Source organism: Canis aureus, chromosome 9 (assembly GCF_053574225.1).
Source record: "Canis aureus isolate CA01 chromosome 9, VMU_Caureus_v.1.0, whole genome shotgun sequence".
NCBI classification, from domain to species: domain Eukaryota; kingdom Metazoa; phylum Chordata; class Mammalia; order Carnivora; family Canidae; genus Canis; species Canis aureus.
Genome location: NC_135619.1, coordinates 33,483,074 through 33,504,009, shown reverse-complemented (window position 1 = coordinate 33,504,009; position 20,936 = coordinate 33,483,074). Strand labels below are relative to the sequence as shown.

Here is a 20,936-nt window from a genome sequence, read left to right as displayed (position 1 = left end):
GGAATCACATCCTGAGCTGAAGGCAGACGCTCAGGAGCTGAGCCACCCAGGCATCCCCAGTCTGATATTTCTTGGGAAGCTGCCCTTCTTCCTCTGTGAGACCATATCACTTGGATGGAACTGACTCCATGCTCTAGGGTTTGCCATCCAGGAAATGACATTCTAGCCACACCAGTTCAGGGACAGGCATGTAACCCAATCGGAGTGAAGGAGACTCAGTACTTAGAAAGAGTTGGAAAAAGAGAAACTCTGTAGAGGGTTGTTGAGAGAATAGAAAAATGACCTGGAGCTTTTGGCTTCCATCATGCCGGTATATTGGGGGATCCTGTCAGAGAGTGAAGCCAGCATAGAGGAAGGCTGAGTCAAGACATAGAGAGGCAGCTTCATGAAAAATTAAGCACCTGAATTCAGTCGTGGCTGAGGCCAGAATATCCTTAGACTTTTGTTTTACTGAGCCAATAAACTCCCTGTTTATGCTTAAGGTAGTTTGAGTTGTTTTCATTTACTTGGAACAAAGAAAGCCTTGAATAATGTATGTCCAAGCAAGGACGAGAAAGAAATATCCTTTTACTCTTTCCCATGTTTTCAGACATTAATCTATTTCATTTTTAAGGAAACTCTTTTTCTTCCTTAATAAAGCCAAACCCAGATTCTCTAAAATTATCCCTGGGGGGAAGTCTTCACATTGGAAGAGAGCCTTGACCCCTGAAATTCACCTTTCCCTTGGAGGTTTCTTACTCATGCTACTGCTACAATCACACATAAAAAACCCTTCCCTTAATAAACACATGTCTAGGTTCTGCAAGGTTGGCAATGGGGGAGAATCTCCCTGTTGGAGGGACCAGCTGGACCTCATAGCCTCAGTGCCTGTTCCCCTGATGTTTGTCTTTCATTGATATTATTAAAAGAGTCAGCATGTTTCCTTACGGGCTTATGTTGAGCAGATGAGGAAAACGGGCCACCCTTGCCTCTTGCTTCCCCTGACCTGTCTCATCCTCACCCAGGATTTATATACACAATTACACAATCTCCCCCTGTCCACTGACTATAATGAAGTTAGAGCAGACAGAAGGAGCAGTTGTTGCAATGATACACTCCATGCTTCCATGCTTCCTTTGCTCCTTTGCTCAAGTTAGGAAACCCCTCCCTTCAAATTCTTATTTGAGGTTTATGGGCTCAGCTTGACCTTGAAAACATTTTAGTGGTTAAAGTGTATAAAGTTGACATTTTTTCCCCAACAAAGGTTTAGAAACAAATTCCAACACTGCTTCATTTTTCTTCTAGAGTCCCTGAGCACAGTATTGCTCCATAAATTAGACTTAGATTCTTAATAAGATGCCATTCTCTGTGTGGAAGGTCATAGGTGATATTGTCCACTTTGAAACAACTGGTCATGTCAGTGCAGACTCTTCTGGCAGTTGTAACATTAGGGCCATACCAATGGAACTTTTTTACACAGAAGTTGCCTAGTTCTACTGATTAGTCTGGTGGTGTATTCTGTGTGTGTATGTTCTTAAAACCATCTTCGTTTGCTTCAAGGTTTGTTCAAGTACTGTCTTCTCCATAAGATCATCTTTAATCATTATCATTCTCAAATTGGAAGCATCGCTCTTTCTTAAATATTTAGTATCTTATTTGTAGCTTTCTTTTTGGCATTTTTCGTTATTACTTTTGTGTTAGAATTGGTAATCCTTTATACTTACTTCTATATTTGGTGGCAAAATTCTTTTCCAAACCATCTTTCCCTTTTCTTAATACACTACCCTACCTCCAGCAGGACCTCAGTTTACACTGGGTGAATGGATGATGGAGTGCAGGGGGATGGATGCATAAATTGCAACACTAATAACCACATGTCCCCAGATCCTTTTCAATGGCTGTCTGAAGTTCTCAGGAAGACAAGAAGACACAGACTCCTCCAAGCAAATGGGTGCTATTTATTCTTATCTGGAACTTTTCCTAAATCTTTCTTAAGTTTTCTATTCAATGGGGCTAAAATAGACAAAGTAGAAACCTCAATTCTCTTTACCTTTCTCTCCCACTATTGAAGACAGAACAGGCTGAAAGTGGTCTCTTTCCATTTTCTCTTTCTTATTCTGACCCCTCACTCAGAGCTTGCTCCTCAAAACATTAGGTGCCATTAATCTCTATTTTGTAAGCCTCAGCCATAGTAGAAGAAAGAGAAATCATCTCAATAAAGGAGCTCTCACTTTGTTGTTTATAACAAAGACTTTAACCTTGGTAAAAGATTTCTTGACTTCTTTGGCCATATGTGTATTCCTGTGGAAGTGTGTGTTTGCATGTGTTGTGAGGTGGAGAGTGATACATTATATTTCTAGAGTTCTTTAGTACATTATTTATGGTTTTCAAGGAACATTAGTATACATCTTTTATATATATATACACATATATAAGCCACAAGAACTCCTTTGGATAGTTGCCTGAGCTGCCCATTGCCCAATCTCATTCTTAGTACCAAACAATCTTCAGGATAAAAGCTGTCATCTGTTTCATTATACAGTGGACATGTGGGAATATTATGATGCCTGAAGCTTTTTAGCTTAAAGAGACTTTGGGCCAAATCCATTCCTAGGGCGTTCATGTGTAGATCCTATATATGTGGCCCATACTGAGTAGCCTGTTTACAATTTCTTTGTAAAAAGCATATGGCATCCAGTTGTCTTTTGCTTTTTTCAGTTAGAAAGACATATGGCAACTAGCTCTCTGGATTTACAGATGTGAGTTAGCTGAAATAGTAATATATAGAGGTGATATTTCCTCATACACACTATTGCATGGTAGTTCTCATGGACAGTGCTGTTTTTTTTTTTAAACTTTTCTCTATTCAGATTAATTACTATTATTTGTATATTATTTTTCCAGAACAAAGGTCTAAAGAGGCTTCTATTCTGTAAAATGGTTTTGATGTGCTGTTTATTAAAAGTATTAAGAGTACTTTGGGGACGCCTGGGTGGCTCAGCGGTTTAGCACCTGCCTTTGGCCCAGAGCATGATCCTGGCTGGAGTCCTGGGGTTGAGTCCCGTATCGGGCTCCCTACATGCAGCCTGCTTCTCCCTCTGCCTGTGTCTCTGCCTCTCTCTCTCTCTCTCTCAAAAATAAATAAATAAATAATCTTTTTTTTTTTTTTTAAAGAGTACTTTGTTTTAGGGCATTAAAAAGATTAATTCTACAAGGAAACCTGATAACTGAGAAATTTGTCTATTTAAAAGATAATGAGAGACCAAGTATCTATGAACTTAATTAAGTCAATAAACACATGAGTTGTTAGTTAGAGGCCTTCAATAGCAAGTTAGCTATTCCAGAAGTAATATCTAGGTAGGTAGTTGGCCAATCAAAAGTTGGCAGTCTTGAAGACTGTCAGCCAGTGGGTTTGGTCTTTGCAATGGCTGGTATCCAGGTTGTACTAATTTCTGTCTTGTAACTCATTAAATACTTCTTTACCCAAGTGATGTATCACTTACTCTACCAAAAATATCTTTAAAGATGCTAATTCTTAAAACAATAGAGGCTCATAAATTAATGCAAGATCTAAAGCAATAGTTAAATCATAGAAACTGGGTTAGAGCCTATTATTTTATTGCTCCCTTTTTGGGAAAAAAGAGCAAATCCAATGTCAAAAGTAAATTGGAATATCATAAAATTTAGATTCTTACAGGTTTGTGTCTACAAATTGCCAATCTAGGGGAAATTTATTTTCTGGCTTTACTCCATTCCTAAATAATAATCAATGAAAGAAAGGGTAAATAATTATTATGATATATAAACATTAAACTCTGTCCCAAAGGTAATCAGCTTGGTTTCTCTATCTTGGATAAATCAAATGTCACAATAGTATTTTGGCCTATTTTTCAGAATACAAAAATAGTCATGAGTGTAAAAATAATTAAACTAATGTCTGAAGGTATTCATTAACACATTTGTGTTAAACAGATATGGTTACTGCTCTGTAAGTGCTGTTTGCCTAAAATGAACAACACAGATGCAAACAAACAAGAGAACAGAAAAAGCAGCAGACAAGTTGAAGAGAGTTTTATATTTTGTTTAAGAATGGAAATGAGGGTAGCCCAGGTGGCTCAGCGGTTTAGCACAGCCTTAAGCCCATGGCGTGATCCTGGAGACCCGGGATCGAGTCCCATGTTGGGCTCCCTGCATGGAGTCTGCTTCTCCCTCTGCCTGTGGCTCATTCTCTCTCTCCCCCTTTCATTATTATTATTATTTATGAATAAATAAATAAAATCTTTTAAAAAAAAGAATGGAAATTCAATTTATAGACACAATGAAGTGTAAAATTAGAGGATGGAGAAAACCATCACTTTACTAGTTGGATAAAGAAAGCTAGAATTTTATACACTGATTCTGGAAGAAAACATTTTCAAGGCCCTCTTATTGCACATTTTATTTTGTGGGAAGAGATATATGTAATACATAAATACATCATTTATAGTACACATAATTTCTACATATGTTTCTATGTAAATTATATATAGATATGTCTTTGAAGTATACTATTGAACTAGTTGTACACTATTGAACTTGACTATGTTGCATATGTTCCCTGCTTTTACCTATGTTTATATATGAATATATATGTTCTTCCAAAACTGTAGATATTTCCTTGGTGAAAATCTCCCTCTTTACTCTTTGGTCATCTGGTACTTCTTCCTTCTGGCAGTTGCCACTTGGAGTGGACTAGAGCCTGGCCTAATACAGAGGAGGGCAATACCAGATTTTAGCTCATATCAATTTTTCAGAGGCTACAAAAAGGTTAGCAAAAGACAGTAATGTGAAATATGGTGTCACAATTCGTTAATTCATCTAGAGTGTACTGGTTCTCCAATAATAACCCATGTTGGCTGTACCTGGAAACAATGTGATCATTCTGCAGAACACTGGGAAATGATCTAGTGGTCTGGCAGACTTCCAGAACAATCCTTCAAGGCCAGATCTTGTTTTTTCTTATCATTCTAGTGATATAGAACACCCAGATTCCAGGGTGCAAAGAAGGTGATGGATGAATGGGCATTTGCTATCTGTAAAAAGATGTAGAAGGAGCTACTTTCTGGGCAGCCCTTACCCACAAAAAGGAAGACAGTACCTGCTGATGGAGACTGATCTGGTCTGTACTTTATTATGAAGACTCTTTCTGGAACATTTACTTCAAAGTTTACCATTATAGGCTTACATTCTTTATAGGTGACAAAAATTAAATTTATACCATCCCCAGAGTAATTATTTTGTTCACTCAGCTAGTGGCTTGGCATATCATTGACTATATTCGGGGACAAAGTTGTCCTTTTCCTTCATGGTGGGAAGGCTGGCTTATAATGTACACTTGACTTTATTGAATCATCTCCTTTCACTTTTCCCATGTTCACTATACTCCAGCCATTTGGGCAAGACCAAGCTTGTTTCCACCTCTTGTCCTTATAACTTGCCATTTTTTCTTTCTGGAACACTGTGCCCTAGATCTACAGAGGGTGGCTCTTCTTCGGCATTCTTGCCTCTGTTCACACATTACCTACACATACACTCACTCTAAATTAGCCTCCTCTCTCCTACCGGTCATATCATCCTATTTTTAAAATCACCTTCTAAAATTAACCTGCTTCTCTCTGATTACACATTTATTAGCTGTCTTTACTGAAAAGGGATGCCCGCCATGCATACCTCTGTATTCACAGTGCTAGACAGTGAGTAGCGTATGGTGATGCTAAATAAATACCAGTGACTAATCTGGACTTTAATTTATTTTTTTCTTCCAGCTTTATTGATATATAAATGACATATGGTATTGTATAAGATTAAACTGAGTTTTAGATTCATCTCCAACTCACAGAATTCATTTCTTTCAAAGCATACCTGCTTCCTTATCACTAGAAGCTGACTGTTAAGCATTCCAGATTAAAATATTGGTGGTGGAATAAATAAAACAATATTTTGGCTGATTTTCCAATAATGTTGAAGATGGTTGCTGAAAGAATAGGAAGGGGGTAAAAGAAAAAAACCTACTTAAAGTTGGGGTACTAGGGATTTTCTTGGTTCCACCTTCCTGGCTGGCTTAGGACAGATGTTCATTGGAATAGAAATTGCCTTATTTATTTCCAAGCTGTTTGGTCTTTTCTTTTATCATGAGTGGGCCTTTGTGTTGGGAAGGAACTGTTAAGACTTCCTGCTTACTCCAGCATAGACATCTGTGAGTCAAACAGACATTTCTTCATAGACTTCAAATGACTACTTTCTTCTTGTATGAACGGAAATATGCTGCCTATAAGAGGGCCAAGGAGAAAAAAAAATTCCATCGGATATCCTTATAAGGAAAACCTGAGACATGTGCTTATAATGTGCAAACAGCTATTACTCTGAAAAAGAATTATTAACATGTATTAACTTTGATAAAGATAAAAACTAAATCATTTCCATTGATATAAACCATTTGTTTTTCAAATGGGATATTCATAAACTTCAATTATAAAATTAATGACAGATGCACAAGAAGTAATATATCTGGCTTCCACATGCATGCATTGGAATTAGCCCTTTTAAATGCCCATTTTAAAACTTCCTTTTTTATAGGACTGAAGTAATTTAGAAATGATAAGCTTATTCTTTTTACCTATGCTGTTTTATAATAGTTTAGGTAGCTTGTTTAATCTGAACTCTTTGCTCTTTGCTTTTTCATGTGTTCATCTTATACCTGTCCCCAAATATTTCATTTTACTGGTGACACCAGAGCTGGGGTCATGAAGCACCCTTTTATAAAAAAATGAGAAGAGGCTTCTCCTCCCCCAAGATCATGTTTTCATAAACAATGAAATTTCTGAAGATCTGCATAGTGGAATATGAAAAATACTCACACTTAGTTCTTTAGGGGTTTTGTTGTTGTTGTTGTTAGAAAAAACCTGAAAATTACCTTTCAACTAAAGTGAAATGTTTTTGTTTTTGTTTTTTTGTTTTGTTTTATTTTGTTTTTGTGAAATGTTTTAAATGTCTCTTCACTTATCAAATTAGATAGGACTTCTGGTTTGGAGAGAACTTGAACATTGAGTGAAAGAATCCAACTGAGGGAAGTTAAACTTTGAAGTGTGGCAGAAACAGCAGGAGTCACGCCTTCTTTCAGGTGTACACACCACAGTGCTATTGTATAGCACTTAGGCATATCCAGAGAGAACTGTTAAAACTCATACATGCCATGCTATAAGAAAGATTTATGCCTCCATCTTATGACAACTGGGAGATGTATGAATAAAGAGAAAATTATTCAGAAATTTGGATTACCTAGGAAAGGGATGTACACCTGGGATCCAGGAAAACCTGAATATCATGAATGAGTTGCTTGTGAGCCCCTAAATTTATGTGCAAAATTTTGTGTGTATGTATAAATGCTCATTTTTCATTGTTGGTGAGGAGAGTGTCTAGTAGATTTTGTTTGGTTCTCAAAAGGTGCGTGACCCCCCAAAAAGGTGAAGAATCAAAGCAACAGAGCTAGACTACCATTACCTCAACTCAGTTTCATGGGACTGAATGGGCTGCGCAATGTGGTCCTCTTGTGGTCAGGTAAGTTGGGGAAACATTATTTAATGTATCTCACCTGTTGGAAATTCATAAAACAGTAAGTTATTAAAAGCTCTATGATGTTCTGAGGTAAAGAAGCCTGTTTTTCTTTGTTTAAGAGGGCATTTTATTTGACAACGAAGCCCTCCTTTTGTAAAATACCTGTGAACATCCCATAGGCGCTGGAGTTCCACGCATGGAGTCTGACAAATGTTGAACTAACATGTATCACCTAGATTCCTTGCCTCTCAGTAGTAAGAGGTCTTCTTCAGGGCCTCTTGTAGAAAAATTCTTTTTTTGTGTCTTCTAAGATAGGACTTGACTGATGAGAAAAGTCATATGGTTGGAGAGTTGGAAGGCCACCCAATTAGAGGTCTACATGTAAAAACAGGTCATCCAATTAATCCTCCACTGGATACTTAAATTATCTCTGTGAATAAAATGTAAAATGGCGTTTCCACAATTTGGCAATCCTTTCCTTAATAGAGAATTCACTAACTCTGGGGACATTACACCATTTTCAGGGTGTTCCATCCCTGGTCTGGTTCTTTCTCCTAGAGATGCATCTGTCTTCTTGATAGCTTATCTGTCACTTGAAGAGAGGCAGCAGTGGCAGATCTTCTTGAAGTCTTTGCTTCTCTTGGAAAGCAGCTGCAGTTCCTTCCATTGTTCTTCATGGTTTGGGGCCCTCACACCTCTGACACTGATGTTTGTTTTCTTCTTCACTAAGCCTCACATAGGCATTCTGCCCATCCAGGCTGCTTTGCCAAGGTGACTGGAACATTTCACTGAAAAAGTACACCATCTTCAGTCCCCTTTTCAGGAAATGTCACACATGCATATTTCCATCTGGCGTCTGTTGTCACACCCATGTATGTTCTCTGATAATAAGCCCACCTGCCTGCAACTGGGTGTAGAGCCACTTTTGCATTACCTAGCCCTGCCTGCTCCAAGGTTGATTGGATTATCTGTCCTGATGATTGGAGTTAGGTTATTTGGACCCTGTCTACTCTCCTGGGACTAGGGGGTGTGTATGCTCAGAAGTTGTGTGCACAGCCAAGCTCATGGAGGAGCTGAGAAACAACTCTAGAGGGAAGATGAGTTAGATGGGCAGGAATAAGCAGAATAGTGTGTACCATGGGGGGAAGGAAAGAGAGAAATTAGCTATTTCCCACTCTTTCTTTCTTGTGATCCTGCCTTCAGGCTCACTGGAATACTCCTGATTCTTTATCATAAATTTTCTTTTACTGCTTGAGCAAAAATGTAGGTTTCTATTGCTTACAATTAAAAGATCTTTGACAAAAGACACTCAAAGGTCTTGGAAGGAAATGAACAGTCTCCAGGGAAGAGTTGAATTACTGCAGTGTTCTCCTAACTTGTCTCTTTTCTTCCATTTCACAACTCATTCCACTCTCATTTGATTTATTAATCTGCCCCACTTCTGTGACTCTGCTTATGTTATTCCCTTTCCTACAATGCCATTCCTTGCAGTCTGTTTAAATCTTACCTTTTCCTTAAAGATGCAGTTATACCTCTTCTCTGAAGCTTCACCTGATCATTTAATAAATGTTTGTTGAATAAGAATAGCCAATCTGATTAAAGGAGTAAGAGAATGGTCTCATAAATAAAGACAAAAGTATTTAGACTTTTTTGAGCAACATAAGAAAGGGGATTGGTGACTAAATGGCAAGGAGTGAACAGAGGACTGGTCCACAAATATTCAGATGTTATCACTCTCTATCTTCACTTAAGCCAATGAGTCAGGGCTTCCATCAAGAACAGTTTTGATCCATAGAAAGAATTCCTCAGTCTTTGTAAGATTTACTTTGAGAGCCCTTGTTCAAGAGCTTGTGGAATTTCTTGTAGATTTTAAAAAGCAAACATCTTTCTTGGACCCTTCTAAAGAGGTGCCTTCTTAGGGCCCTTTCTTTTAGAGTCTCTTCTTTAGCACGTGGCACATAGATGTTTAATAAACATTTATTGGGTAAGGAAGGGAATACATGAATACAACTTCTATCCCTGAAGTTCAACCTCCAGACAAGCAAAAGGCCTGTAGCTTGTCTTGAAGAAATGCTTTATCCGGTGGTTGGAAAAGAAACCACATACAACCTGACACATATAGAATGTGCACAGGATTCTTTACTTTCCAGAGTTAGGCAACTAAAGCAATTTTAGAGTTGATAATAGGGACAAGCAGGCCTAATGCTTAAATGTGTGAGCCACTAAAAACAGCCATCACATTCCTGAATACTTGTGCTCCTTGGCTAGGGAACCAGCATTCCAAAAATCCCCAAAACATATCCCTACCATTGGCCAGGGAACCAGAGTCTCTGCTATCTATGGCAGTATCATGCCATGCTGAATATTTGGAAGGGGGAATGAATGCCTATGTATCTTTCTGGCTCATTTGGGGTCACTGGCACAGTGCAGAGAGCCGGCAGCCCACCTGAGGATTAGCAAGAATCTAGTTCTGTCCCCAAATCTCTTAAAAACAGTAATACTGAAGGAAATGAAAGCTCATTTCCATTCATCAGGTAAGAGACACTTTATCTGTAGGAAGTGAGAGGAAAATGCCAACCACAGCAAGACTCCTCTTAGAGTATGAAGTGGTATAGACCCCAGGGTTGTGGGAAGAATGCTAGTCCAGAACCGCAGGCTTCTCAAATCTGCCCCTATGGGCAGGAGAGAACCTTCATTGCCAGACAGTATGTTCAAGTCACCAGCTGGGAGCAGGATGCCATAGAGTGTTGTGGTCCACCATTCCCTCTTCCATTTCTATGGGAATGAAGATTGACAGCCATGCTTTAATTGAGTTCTCAATGTCTGAACATCCTGTAGTGAGATAAGCAGCAGATTCAGACAGGCCAGCAGACCAAGTTGATTTTCATGAGAAGAAAGGATTTTTTCCATCTCAATTGGTGTTTATGCCTAGTTGGTTGAACTAAGTTAAATCCTGGCAAAGCGATAGGGATACACAGTTGAATGATTTACATGTGACTTGGGAAAGGACATGATTGCACAGCTATTTCTGATCTTTAGTTACAAAATAAACTTCATTTCTTTTACTCTCCTCACTCAAAGCTACTCAGACCTGAGCAATTATACAAACTTCCAAAGTGGCAATAGGGAGTCAGGATGATTAAAAGCCTTCCCTTTGGAAATCTCTGCAGACTCAGATCCTGCAGGCCTTCCCAGCCTCCCTCTGTATGAATTCACTCTTCTTCAATTTGCATCGTGGTCTCTGCCATTGTCACGTTAGGACTTTTTGTTCTGTTTAATGCTTGGACAATGAATTTCTGTCAATGCTAATGAGAAACTTTGGCTTTAATGGTATAGAAGCATTATTCTTATGCTGCTTTGGTTAGGGTTTTATTTAATTCTGTCAACTGAAGTGCATTGGAAGTACAGTCTGGCTTCTTAGTTAGGTCAAGTGCATGAAATTAATCAAATACCAAAGAGGAGGTTGATGCCCAGACACAGCAGGAATGTTCCTGACAATTGCAAAGAGAGAAAACCCATTCAGAGGGATGATTTATCAAGGGAACATAATGGAGAATGGAGAGAGGTGGGGGAAGGGAGGATTGAATTTCAAAGATGATGTCCTTTACAGTACAAGAGAATGTGAATGATAAAGTTTTTTGTTTGTTTGTTTGGTTTTATTTTCTGTTTTTGTTTTGGTTTTCTTTTGTGTTTGAAGAGCCAGGACTTCTTCCTATGGATCACCTCTCTGGTGTCATGGAAACCTCATATATAAAGCTACAAGTAATGTCCTCAGTATGAAGAACCAAAACTGAGAATATCCAAGCACATGAGAGTTATAGGTGACTTTCAGAGTCACCCGATTGTTGGCTCTCTGTTTCTTTAAAAGGGAAACTATTCTGTGGTTATTTTCATGGAGAGAAAATTAGAAAAAAATTATGCTTACAACCTTCAGAATTCCAAGTTCTATGAAGGCAGAGAAAATGCCTGTTTAGTTTGGAATTAGATCCTCAGGGCCTAGTATAATGCCTGGCCCATAGTACATCCTTGGTGTATATTTGTTAAAAATAATGTCTGAATCAGTAAGTGTCATAAAATTGTAAGTGCTTCCAAGTTAAAGACACCACAATAGAATTTTTATCACTAGTTACTAAAAGATATTTGATAGATTTAGTCCTATATGGTGAATATATATATGGTATCCACATTGGTTTTAGTATTGGTTTTAACAACTTTTTAAAAAATTTATTTATGATAGACATAGAAAGAGAGAGAGAGAGAGGCAGAGACAGGAGGAGGGAGAAGCAGGCTCCATGCAGGGAGCCCAACGTGAGACTCGATCCCAGGTCTCCAGGATCAGGCCCTGGGCCAAAGGCAGGCGCCAAACCACTGAGCCACCCAGGGATCCCCATGGTTTTATTATTGGTTTTAGTATATGCTCTTAAGAATTTATTACAAATACCAGGAAAACCTAACCAACAGCTGTTTTGGCATTTTGAAAGATTCTCTTTATTGTGAAAGCTATAGAAGTAGTGACAAAGTAATATTTCTTTGAAATTAAAACTTAATCAACTCTCAACCTATGATAATGTTAAGGCTTGTTCTATAAAATGTGGCTATATGAATTAAAGAGAGTTTGGATATTAATCAAAAAGGACATGGTAAAGGCCACTAGTATTTGCATTCAGATTTATAATACCTTCATGGGGTCTGTGTTCAGACCAAGAATAATCCTCTTTATTTCTAATAGGTAAGCACTCCATTGTGCAAAGTATGAACGTTGTCTTTCTAGCAAGATTTTATTAGTAGACCTTGATTTTGAATCATTCTCTGAGAATATTTGGTTGGAAGTTCTTTCTTACATATTTACTGAATGAATGAATGAATGAATGAGTAAGTGAATTTTAAACAAGTCAACAAATCAGAAAATGCACTGATTGCCTGGCTCTTCAATGCTTTCAGAATGCAAAGAGCTTTTTAAACCAAATTTATATATTTAATATAAATGACAAGAAAAAAACCCTCGTTCTTTCAAGTTTCAGTTATTTCTAAGGTGAGGCTAGTCACTTCTATTAATTATCAGTAGCATTAAGTACCAAGAAGTAGTAATATTAAGCACGTAAGAGAACCTGAATATGTTTAGCAAAGTCATTCCTAGAAGGAAATTTGAATGGAAAATAAGAATGCCACAGTAAGCCTCAAATGAAATCCATAAGCTTTGGCCAATACTTTGCTCACTTTTGCTCAGAATTTTATTGTTAATGTCATTGCAAGTATAATTGTGGGCCCACTTGCTGGAGGCAGGAGTTTGCAAAAAGAGCTGACCTTCTGGGGTGTAATATGCTAATAAGAGAATATCTCAGAGTTGTCTGGATATAGAGCTGCAGTGCAAAAATAGCATATAAAAGACAGAGTTTTCTTTCAAAAGAAAGATAAACCAGCTCAAAACCATGCCCAGGCACCCAGAGGAGCAACGCTGCATGCTGATGATGCCATGCCAATTCTTAACAGTACCTCCAGGATTGCCCAGCATCCTAGCTCGGGTTCAAATATAGGGCCTTTGACTTCCTGACTATAGAAATAGCCACAAAAGCGTATTCTACATGGCTGGAGCCCATGGTCATGATCTTTTCCCATAAAGCTCCACCAATAGGGGAAGCTAGTATTTATTAGAAATGGCAGTCATACTGAAGTGACATGCATTCCAATAAAGGCATAGGATTTTGTGCCTAGAGTTCTTTATTTTTCCCACTATTGGGATTTGTAGGGCCCTTGACCTATCCTCTCCATCCTCCCTAACACTACCACTGCCAAAGCCAGCTCTGAACACTTTCATTAGTCTTAGCTTGATAATCAAAACTCAAAGCCAGTTTCCTTTGAGCACATAGGCAAGGCAAGAATGGCTTTTCCAAGCAATGGCTAGAGAAAACAAATGCTTGGAATATTCAAATTATTTCTGTCTTTTCATAATTTATCTGTTTCTCTTACCACCCTAGTCCGGATTTGCTAATCCCTAGGATTTCTACTTTCCTGTAATGGGCAATCATAAATTTCCAGAGAAGTAAGGGTTTGTGGGTCTGAAGCACAGTGACGTTGTTTGTTCAAAATATTTGGAGATGGTGCCAAATGCATAACAAAACATGGTTTATGGCCTTCATTTGGCATTGATTTGTGCTAGAAAACTCAGAGTATCATTTCCTCCAGAAGGTTTTGCATTTTTGATGAGAGAAAATATTTTCAACAACAGAATTCTTGAAGAACTTTTACAGTGTTTAATTGTGGAAATCCTTCAAAATAAAGCAGCTTTAAATTTTTCTTGTAATTTTAAATTGTTGCCTTCTTTTTTAAATTGTTGCTTTGAAGTGGAGCCTTCAAAGTGATCTTTCCAAGGAATGTTCCTTTAAGAATAGTCACCTGTATCGTGGGGGGACACAAACCAACTTGAAGCATGAGCCATGTTGTTACAGATGCATACTTTACAAGAAACTGGTGGCAAGAAACAACATTAGTTATTGGTATGTACCCTGCAACTGGGACTGAGCCAGAATTATTCCAGTGGCCTTGGAGCCTCTGGAAAGATGAATCATCCAGATTTCCAAAAAAGATAGCTTTCACCAAGGAAGAACTCAAGGTGAGTAGATCAGAAGACTCATCATGTCCAACAGAAAGGTGGTATAATGTTTTGGAAAACCCACTGCAAATGAATTAGAAGGAAAAATAAATTAAAAAAAACAAGTCAGTTTCTCAGATAAGAATTATAAGGCCTATTACCTACTGGAATAGGGTGAAACAGAGGGAAAACCAGAGGGGCCTCACAGCCCCCCAGAAGGTCACATGTCCTCACAGTGTTGATTCCCTCACTCAGGTCCTTCCTTTGTTAGGAAAAACCAAAAAAAGCTGAACAATAAAATTATTAGGTCTGGCCTGCACAAATGTTAATCAGTTTTTTTTTTTTTTTTTTTAATTCTATTTATTTACTCACGAGAGATACAGAGAGAGAGAGACAGAGACATAGGCAGAGGGAGAAGCAGACTCCTCCCAGGGAGCCCAATGCAGGACTTGATCCCCAGTCTCCAGGATCATGCCCTGGGCTGAAGGCAGGTGCTAAACTGCTACTGTTGAGCCACTCAGACTGCCCTGTTAGTCAACTTTGAAAGAAAAAGCATTGTTATGGGTGATGCTAGGCCCAGTTTGTTGCTGGTTTGTCTGCAGGCTCCAGAAACCAGATTCCTGGCCACACCCCCCCAGAGTTTCTCATTCAGTATGTTTAGAGTGGGGAAGGAGTCCAGAGTAGCAATTCTGACAGTTTTCCAGGTGATATGATACTGCTTGTGTGGGATCAACTTTGAGAACCATTCTTCTAGCATATGTCATTAGCTTTGTGAATCCAAGGAAATGAAAGCACATGACTTTTAGGTAATTTTATGATAGTTTGGATTTATTCTTATACATGTATCTGCCCATGCAAACTACAAATGGGGGAAGTATTTATCTGGAGAATTCAGGCTACAGACTTCATTAAAATATTAGAATGCTTTAAGTATAGGAAGTTTTTTCCCTGGAGAGTAGAAGGGGAATGTTTCTAAATCATCCTAGATTGCTTTATTGCCCTTTTTCATTTTTGCATAGGGATAGCAAAGTACTGTTTGTCTAAGACGCATCTATTGACCTGTTCTCTAATAATGACTTTACTTTGGAAAGTCATTTATACACAGCCTGGAAAAACTGTGACTATGTTAGGAAATGGAAAGTGTGAATGGGCATGGAGTCTTTTAGAGAAACGGGTTCCAAGGTACACCCTTTTCATATCTCTGGTGTCTGTGGGAGAGGTCACAGGCAGTCTGATAATAAGTTTATGATGCATTGTTATATCAAGTCTGGAAGAACCAAAGAAGTGCCTCCTATTTGTCTTCAAGTCAAGCTTTAGGAAGACTCTAGAAAATGCCAAGGAAGAGCCTCAGAATATCCAGGAATAATGCTGGAGCAAGTGACAAGTATTTTATCCCACAAACCTGCCTGCACAATGACAAGGAATAAAAATAATCTTAGTGTTAACTTAAACCAATTCTTCTTTAATGTCATTTAGAGTTCTTAATTCCTAATCTATTTTGCCTGTGTTTCCAACCTTTATTTTGTAGGCCTACCCAAGTCTTTCCTTTTGGACATTGTTTATATTTGTCTTAGTTATAATACCAATGAGATTATAATTGAGTGACCCTGAAATTCTAGAACATGTAATAATTCTTTAAAATCAGCTGCTCATCTGTAAAATACAAACCCTCTGAATGTTCTTTAAAATTCACAATGAGGGGCGCCTGGGTATCTCAGTTAGTTAACCATCTGCCTTCAGCTTAGGTCATGATTCCAGGGTCCTGGAATCAAGCCCACATTGGTCTCCCTACTCAGCAGGGAGTCTGCTTCTCCCTCTCCTCCTGCTTGTGCTCTCTCTCAAATAAATAAATAACATCATAAAAAAATAAAACAATAAAATTCACAACCAAACGTAACAGTGTGGGTCTTCTTTTGGTGACAATGGACAGCTTTTAAAGTCATATCTTACATCTCCTAAAACAGATTTCCATAGCAGGTACTTGAGGTGGGGTGTCAGGTGTCAGTTTAATCACATGGAAGGCCAACTTTATTGTGGGCAAGGGACCACTCTGGAGTGATCATTATGATTCTGATGCTTTTTGAGTTGAGTTTCTGACACTTGCAACTAAGAGACCTATAATCACAGGACTCTTTTGGACTATAAGGGAGAGAAAGCCCAGTATCACTGAGACGTTTCCAAACAGAAATAACACCCAGTAAGAATGGAAGTTCTGGATACAACCAGTGCTAACTTGACTTGTTCTCTCTACATTTTTGGAAAAGTTTAATGAACTTCACCATTCTGAACTTTAGATATACCCCACCTGACCCTTGGGGCTCTCCTTATGAGTATGACTCAGTAAGAAAGCACTGTTCTCTTTTGCATTATTTTGCTGCTGGGAAACAGGTCTTGGGGCCACTTAAAAAGCAGAAGTTCTGGGATGCTTGGGTGGCTCAGCAGTAGGGCATCTGCCTTTGACTCAGGGAGTGATCCTGGAGTCCCGGGATCTAGTCCCGTATCAGGCTCCCTGCGTGGAGCCTGCTTTTCCCTCTGCCTATGTCTCTGTCTCTGTCTCTCTCTCTGTGTCTCTCATGAATAAATAAATAAAATTTTAAAAACCTCATTAGTTAAAAAAAAAAAAAAAAGCAGAAGTTCTCCTTTGATTCTGGGAAATCCAGATGAATGGATAATCAGAGGCAACCAGAAGATACAAATGGAAAACCTCCAAAGGTACACTCCTGTAAATTCAGAAAATAGGAAAAGTTTGCCATCAGCACATATCTGATTTCCCTTTTGGTGCACTCCTCTCTCTTCAGGGTGTACTTAATTTCCTTGAATTGTGTTCTTGGTCTCCAATGGGCCTGTGGGTCTAATTAAAGTATAAAGAGTATCTAGGACTCAGGATCTAGCTCTCAAGCCCTCCTCTGCTCCAGACTCTTCTGTCACCTCAGTGTATGAAGACCATTTGGTCCAAGTTATAAATAGGTTTGCCTAGAGTCTCAAGTAAAAGTGTGCCAAAAAGGACAACGGGGCAAAGTGTATAAAATTGAAATGATCCCAGAGAATCACTGGAAGATATGCTCTGTAAGGGGAAGGATCTTGTCTTTTCAGTTCAAACCACAATCCTCAGCACCTGCCTGTTATGTGGCACATAGTAGGTGCCTCACAAATATTTGTAGACTCAGTGAATGAACCACATAGTCAAGATGTGTGGTCCAGTATCAATACCATTCAGCTAGTTGCCTGCTCTTATCCCAGTAGGCTGTGAGTCAGCAAAAAGCAGATTACCTAATGCAAACTTGATTTTAGTGACTGAGACCAGATCAGATGGAACTCAAGCACTGATGGAGAAGGAGAGAACTTAGCACTTACAGAAAGGAAAATACATGTTTATTGAGTGCTTGTGCTTTACACATCTTATGACTTTTGCTTGGTGCAGTAAGCCCTGAAAAGTAAGTCTTGTGTGTTTTGTTTGTGTGTTTTGTTAATGGGAAAACTGAGATCATATAAGCATTCTAGTAAGAAGCTGAGATAGAATTTCTACCTAGATCTTTTCCATCCAAAGCTCATCCTGATTAGATAAATAGGTGATGGAAAAAGAGTGATAGGGGTTCTTTCTCCAAAAATTTGACTAGGTTATAGAATGAATTTATTTTTTGAGAGAGAGAGAGAAGAAAATACATGTGCATGCATGCATGAACATGGATAAGCAGAAGAGGAATAGGGAGGGGGAGAAAGAATCTTAAGAAGACTGTGCACTGAGCTCAGAGACAAATGTGGGCTTGATCCCACCACCCGGAGATCAGGAACTGAGCCAAAACTAAGACTTGGATGGTTAAACAACTGCACCACCCAGGCGCCCCCATGGGACAAATTTAATACAACATCTCCTATGTCCCCAATATGACTCTGTAGGACATTACCCCGACTATCCACAGTTCCCTGACTCAGCTTTTCAGTAACTCTCAATTCAGAATTCCTGATGAGAATCAATTGACCCAGCTTGGAAAGAATGTAACAAGCAGATACAAATGTAGCTTCATGTACTCATCTCCTTGTTAAGGCTGAGAGTGGAACAAGTTTCTTTTATTTTTATTTTTTAAGATTTATCTTAGAGCATGAGCGTGATCAAGGGTAGGGGCAGAGAAGAGGGCGAGAATCCTCAAGCAGATTCCCTGCTGAGCTTGGTGCCTGACACAGGACTTGATCCCAGGACCCTGATATTATGACCTGAGCTGTAATCAAGAGTCAGACACTCAACTGACTGAGTCACCCCGGTGCCCCAAAACAAGACTTTTAAAAATGAGAGTGGATATGGGAAGACAGTTATCAGTATTTCTAGGATAAATAGGTATGGTGAACATTTGCCTGCAATCCTCTTCCTTCTTCCATTCTTCCATAAATATCTGTCTGTATTTCCCTGTCAAGATGAGATGCTTTTACTTTTTTTTTTTACTTCTTGCTGAGACACAAGGAACCTTATAATTGAATCTGTTGTCTACTGAGTCATAGGTAACTGATACATGTTAAATATTACCTATATAAACTGTGTTAAAATCTGCTGCCAAAAGTAATGATACCTTGTGGCAATTACTGATAAAACAGGACAGACTATTTCTTCATTCATCTGGCCCTTGACAGAAACAAAAGCCACTGGCTTTGAATGAGGAGACCTAAGTTCTGGAGTTGGCCTTTGTTTTCACTATAGCTACGTGAGATCATTCATTGCAAGTACTGTGGCAAAGGTAAAGGAAGTGTATAGGAGAGCCCCATACAGATTTCCTTTGAAGGGAGACTCTACTGCAAGGAGCACAGTGAACTTTGCAAAGAGATTCCCAGACAGATGACTTTGCCATGTCTTCTCCCATGACATTTGAAGCTTCTTCTATTTCCTGCCCACTCATAGCTAAGATAGCAGCAGGAGGAAATCCAGTGTTCTGGTAATAGCGGGCTTTGGTTTGGAGTGATCTGGCTTAGTCATTTCATTAGGGAATACCTAGCTATCAGAATTTTAGGCTCTTTCCTCTTGGGATGGTATCTTAGTACATTCACAGTAATGTAGGTTCTTTCTAGCATGCACCTCAAGATTCTCGCAGCCTCTCTACCCATTACCCAAATTTAAATCCACTTCACATTTTGAGGTATTTGTTGTAGTAGCACCGTACGTCTCAGTACCAGTATCTTTTTTAGTTGATTCAGGCTGCTACAACAAAAATACCCTTGACTGGGTGGCTTATAAACAACAGAAATGTATTTCTCAGAGTACTGGAGGCTGGGAGGTCCAAAATCAATGCGCTGGCAGATTGTTTGCTTGGTATGGGACCACTTCATAGATGGCTGTCTTCTTACTTTGTTCTCACATGGTGGAAGGGGTGAAGGAGCTCTAGGGTCTCTCTCATATTAGCACTAATCCCATTTGTGAGGTCTCTGCCCTTATGACCTAATCACCCCAAATGCCTTACCTACAAATACCATCTCACTGGGTTTAGGATTACAACATATGAATTATGGAGGGATACATTTCATTTAGTCTGTAGTAGACAGTCTGTTTTCCCAAAGATAAATCTCATCTTTTTACTGGGATATATAAGCCTGCCTTTCAAGGTTCTGAGAGTCACATGGAGAGAGGGTGTATGTTTGAGTGTGGGGAGGTGGGGTAAATTTTTACCATTCAGTAGTTTCACTTCATTTACTTCAGTCCCCTATTTTCAATATGGCCTAGCCTCCCTTAGCTTTGTCTCCATTCCTGAATCTGCATCTCTTTGGTCCGTTTTCTTGACAGTGTAAATAAAGTTCTCTGTTCTAGTTTTCTGTTCAGATGGGAAAGAGACTGCTTGCTGCATGCACCAAAGAATGGGAAAAGGAGATCTGTGAGTCTGACTTCTCATACAACCTTTCTGCGAACTCTCTTTTCGAATCTGTCTTCCACCTCCAATTTTAGAGACACTGGTATCTCTCATTTCTTCTAAAATTTTGCTGCAGCTGTCTCGTCTCTATCCTCTTTGCCTTGATTTATGTCTCTCTCCCCTTTCACCATTTTATTTTGATGAGGTTTGAGGTAGAACAGGAGGTAGATGCATGTGTTCAGTCTTTCATGTTTAACTGGAAGGCTTCTCCCAGGAGCTCTGGAAGGTCTGCTTGGCAGCAGTTACTCCTATTGGGTGGGTGGGTGAGGGGTGGCTACAGAGAGGAGTGAGCTTTTAAACTTTAAACTACGTTAAGCTTAGGAGATCATACCTAATTCCGTGATTTGACCCTGATGAGAACCGAAAACCTGCTGAGTATGAGTAGAATTAGCTCCAGAAAGCTCAGACTTCAAAGCATTTAACATTTTGTATTGTTACGGAGTTAGTTTTTTGAGTTGCCTAGGATAAGACTACAGTTAGGAGATATTGTGGTAAGATGACCAAGAAGCCACCAAAAAAATGCTAGCTTGATTTTTTTGGGGTATACAAAAATCTCCTGAAAATTCAATTATTCTTTAATAATTAGTAACTTATTACTCTGGTTAAGTGGGGGAGATTGGTTATGTATAGGGGATTCATCAAATAAGTAAAAAATATTGAGACTTATGAAAGAAGTTAAAAACATAATAAGGAGGAAAGCTAGATTTAATCCTGTGATGTTGGATTGGATTTGGAGATAGGTTTATCATTCTCAATATATAGAGCTAAATATAGATATATAGATGCAAATCTGAGTATATATATGTACATGTTGGTAATATAAATAAAGACTAAATTTAGATGTAATTGTGGTGTGTGTGTGTGTGTGTGTGTGTACATATACATAA

At 38.8% G+C, this 20,936-nt stretch overlaps 1 protein-coding gene across 4 annotated transcripts in view; it reads left to right on the top strand.

Annotated features, from left to right (window-relative positions):
• Positions 1–20,936, top strand: part of BMP4 (bone morphogenetic protein 4) — a 185,727-nt gene that overhangs the window by 36,247 nt on the left and 128,544 nt on the right. Inside the window, exon 1 of one of the 4 annotated variants that reach the window (XM_077909336.1) lies at positions 7,462–7,575. The exons of 2 other annotated variants lie outside the window; for them this stretch is intronic. The gene's annotated coding sequence lies outside the window, so the exon portion shown is untranslated. Of the gene's footprint in view, positions 1–7,461; positions 7,576–20,936 lie in introns of those variants that run through there. One more of the 4 variants, XM_077909335.1, reaches the window with a different exon arrangement.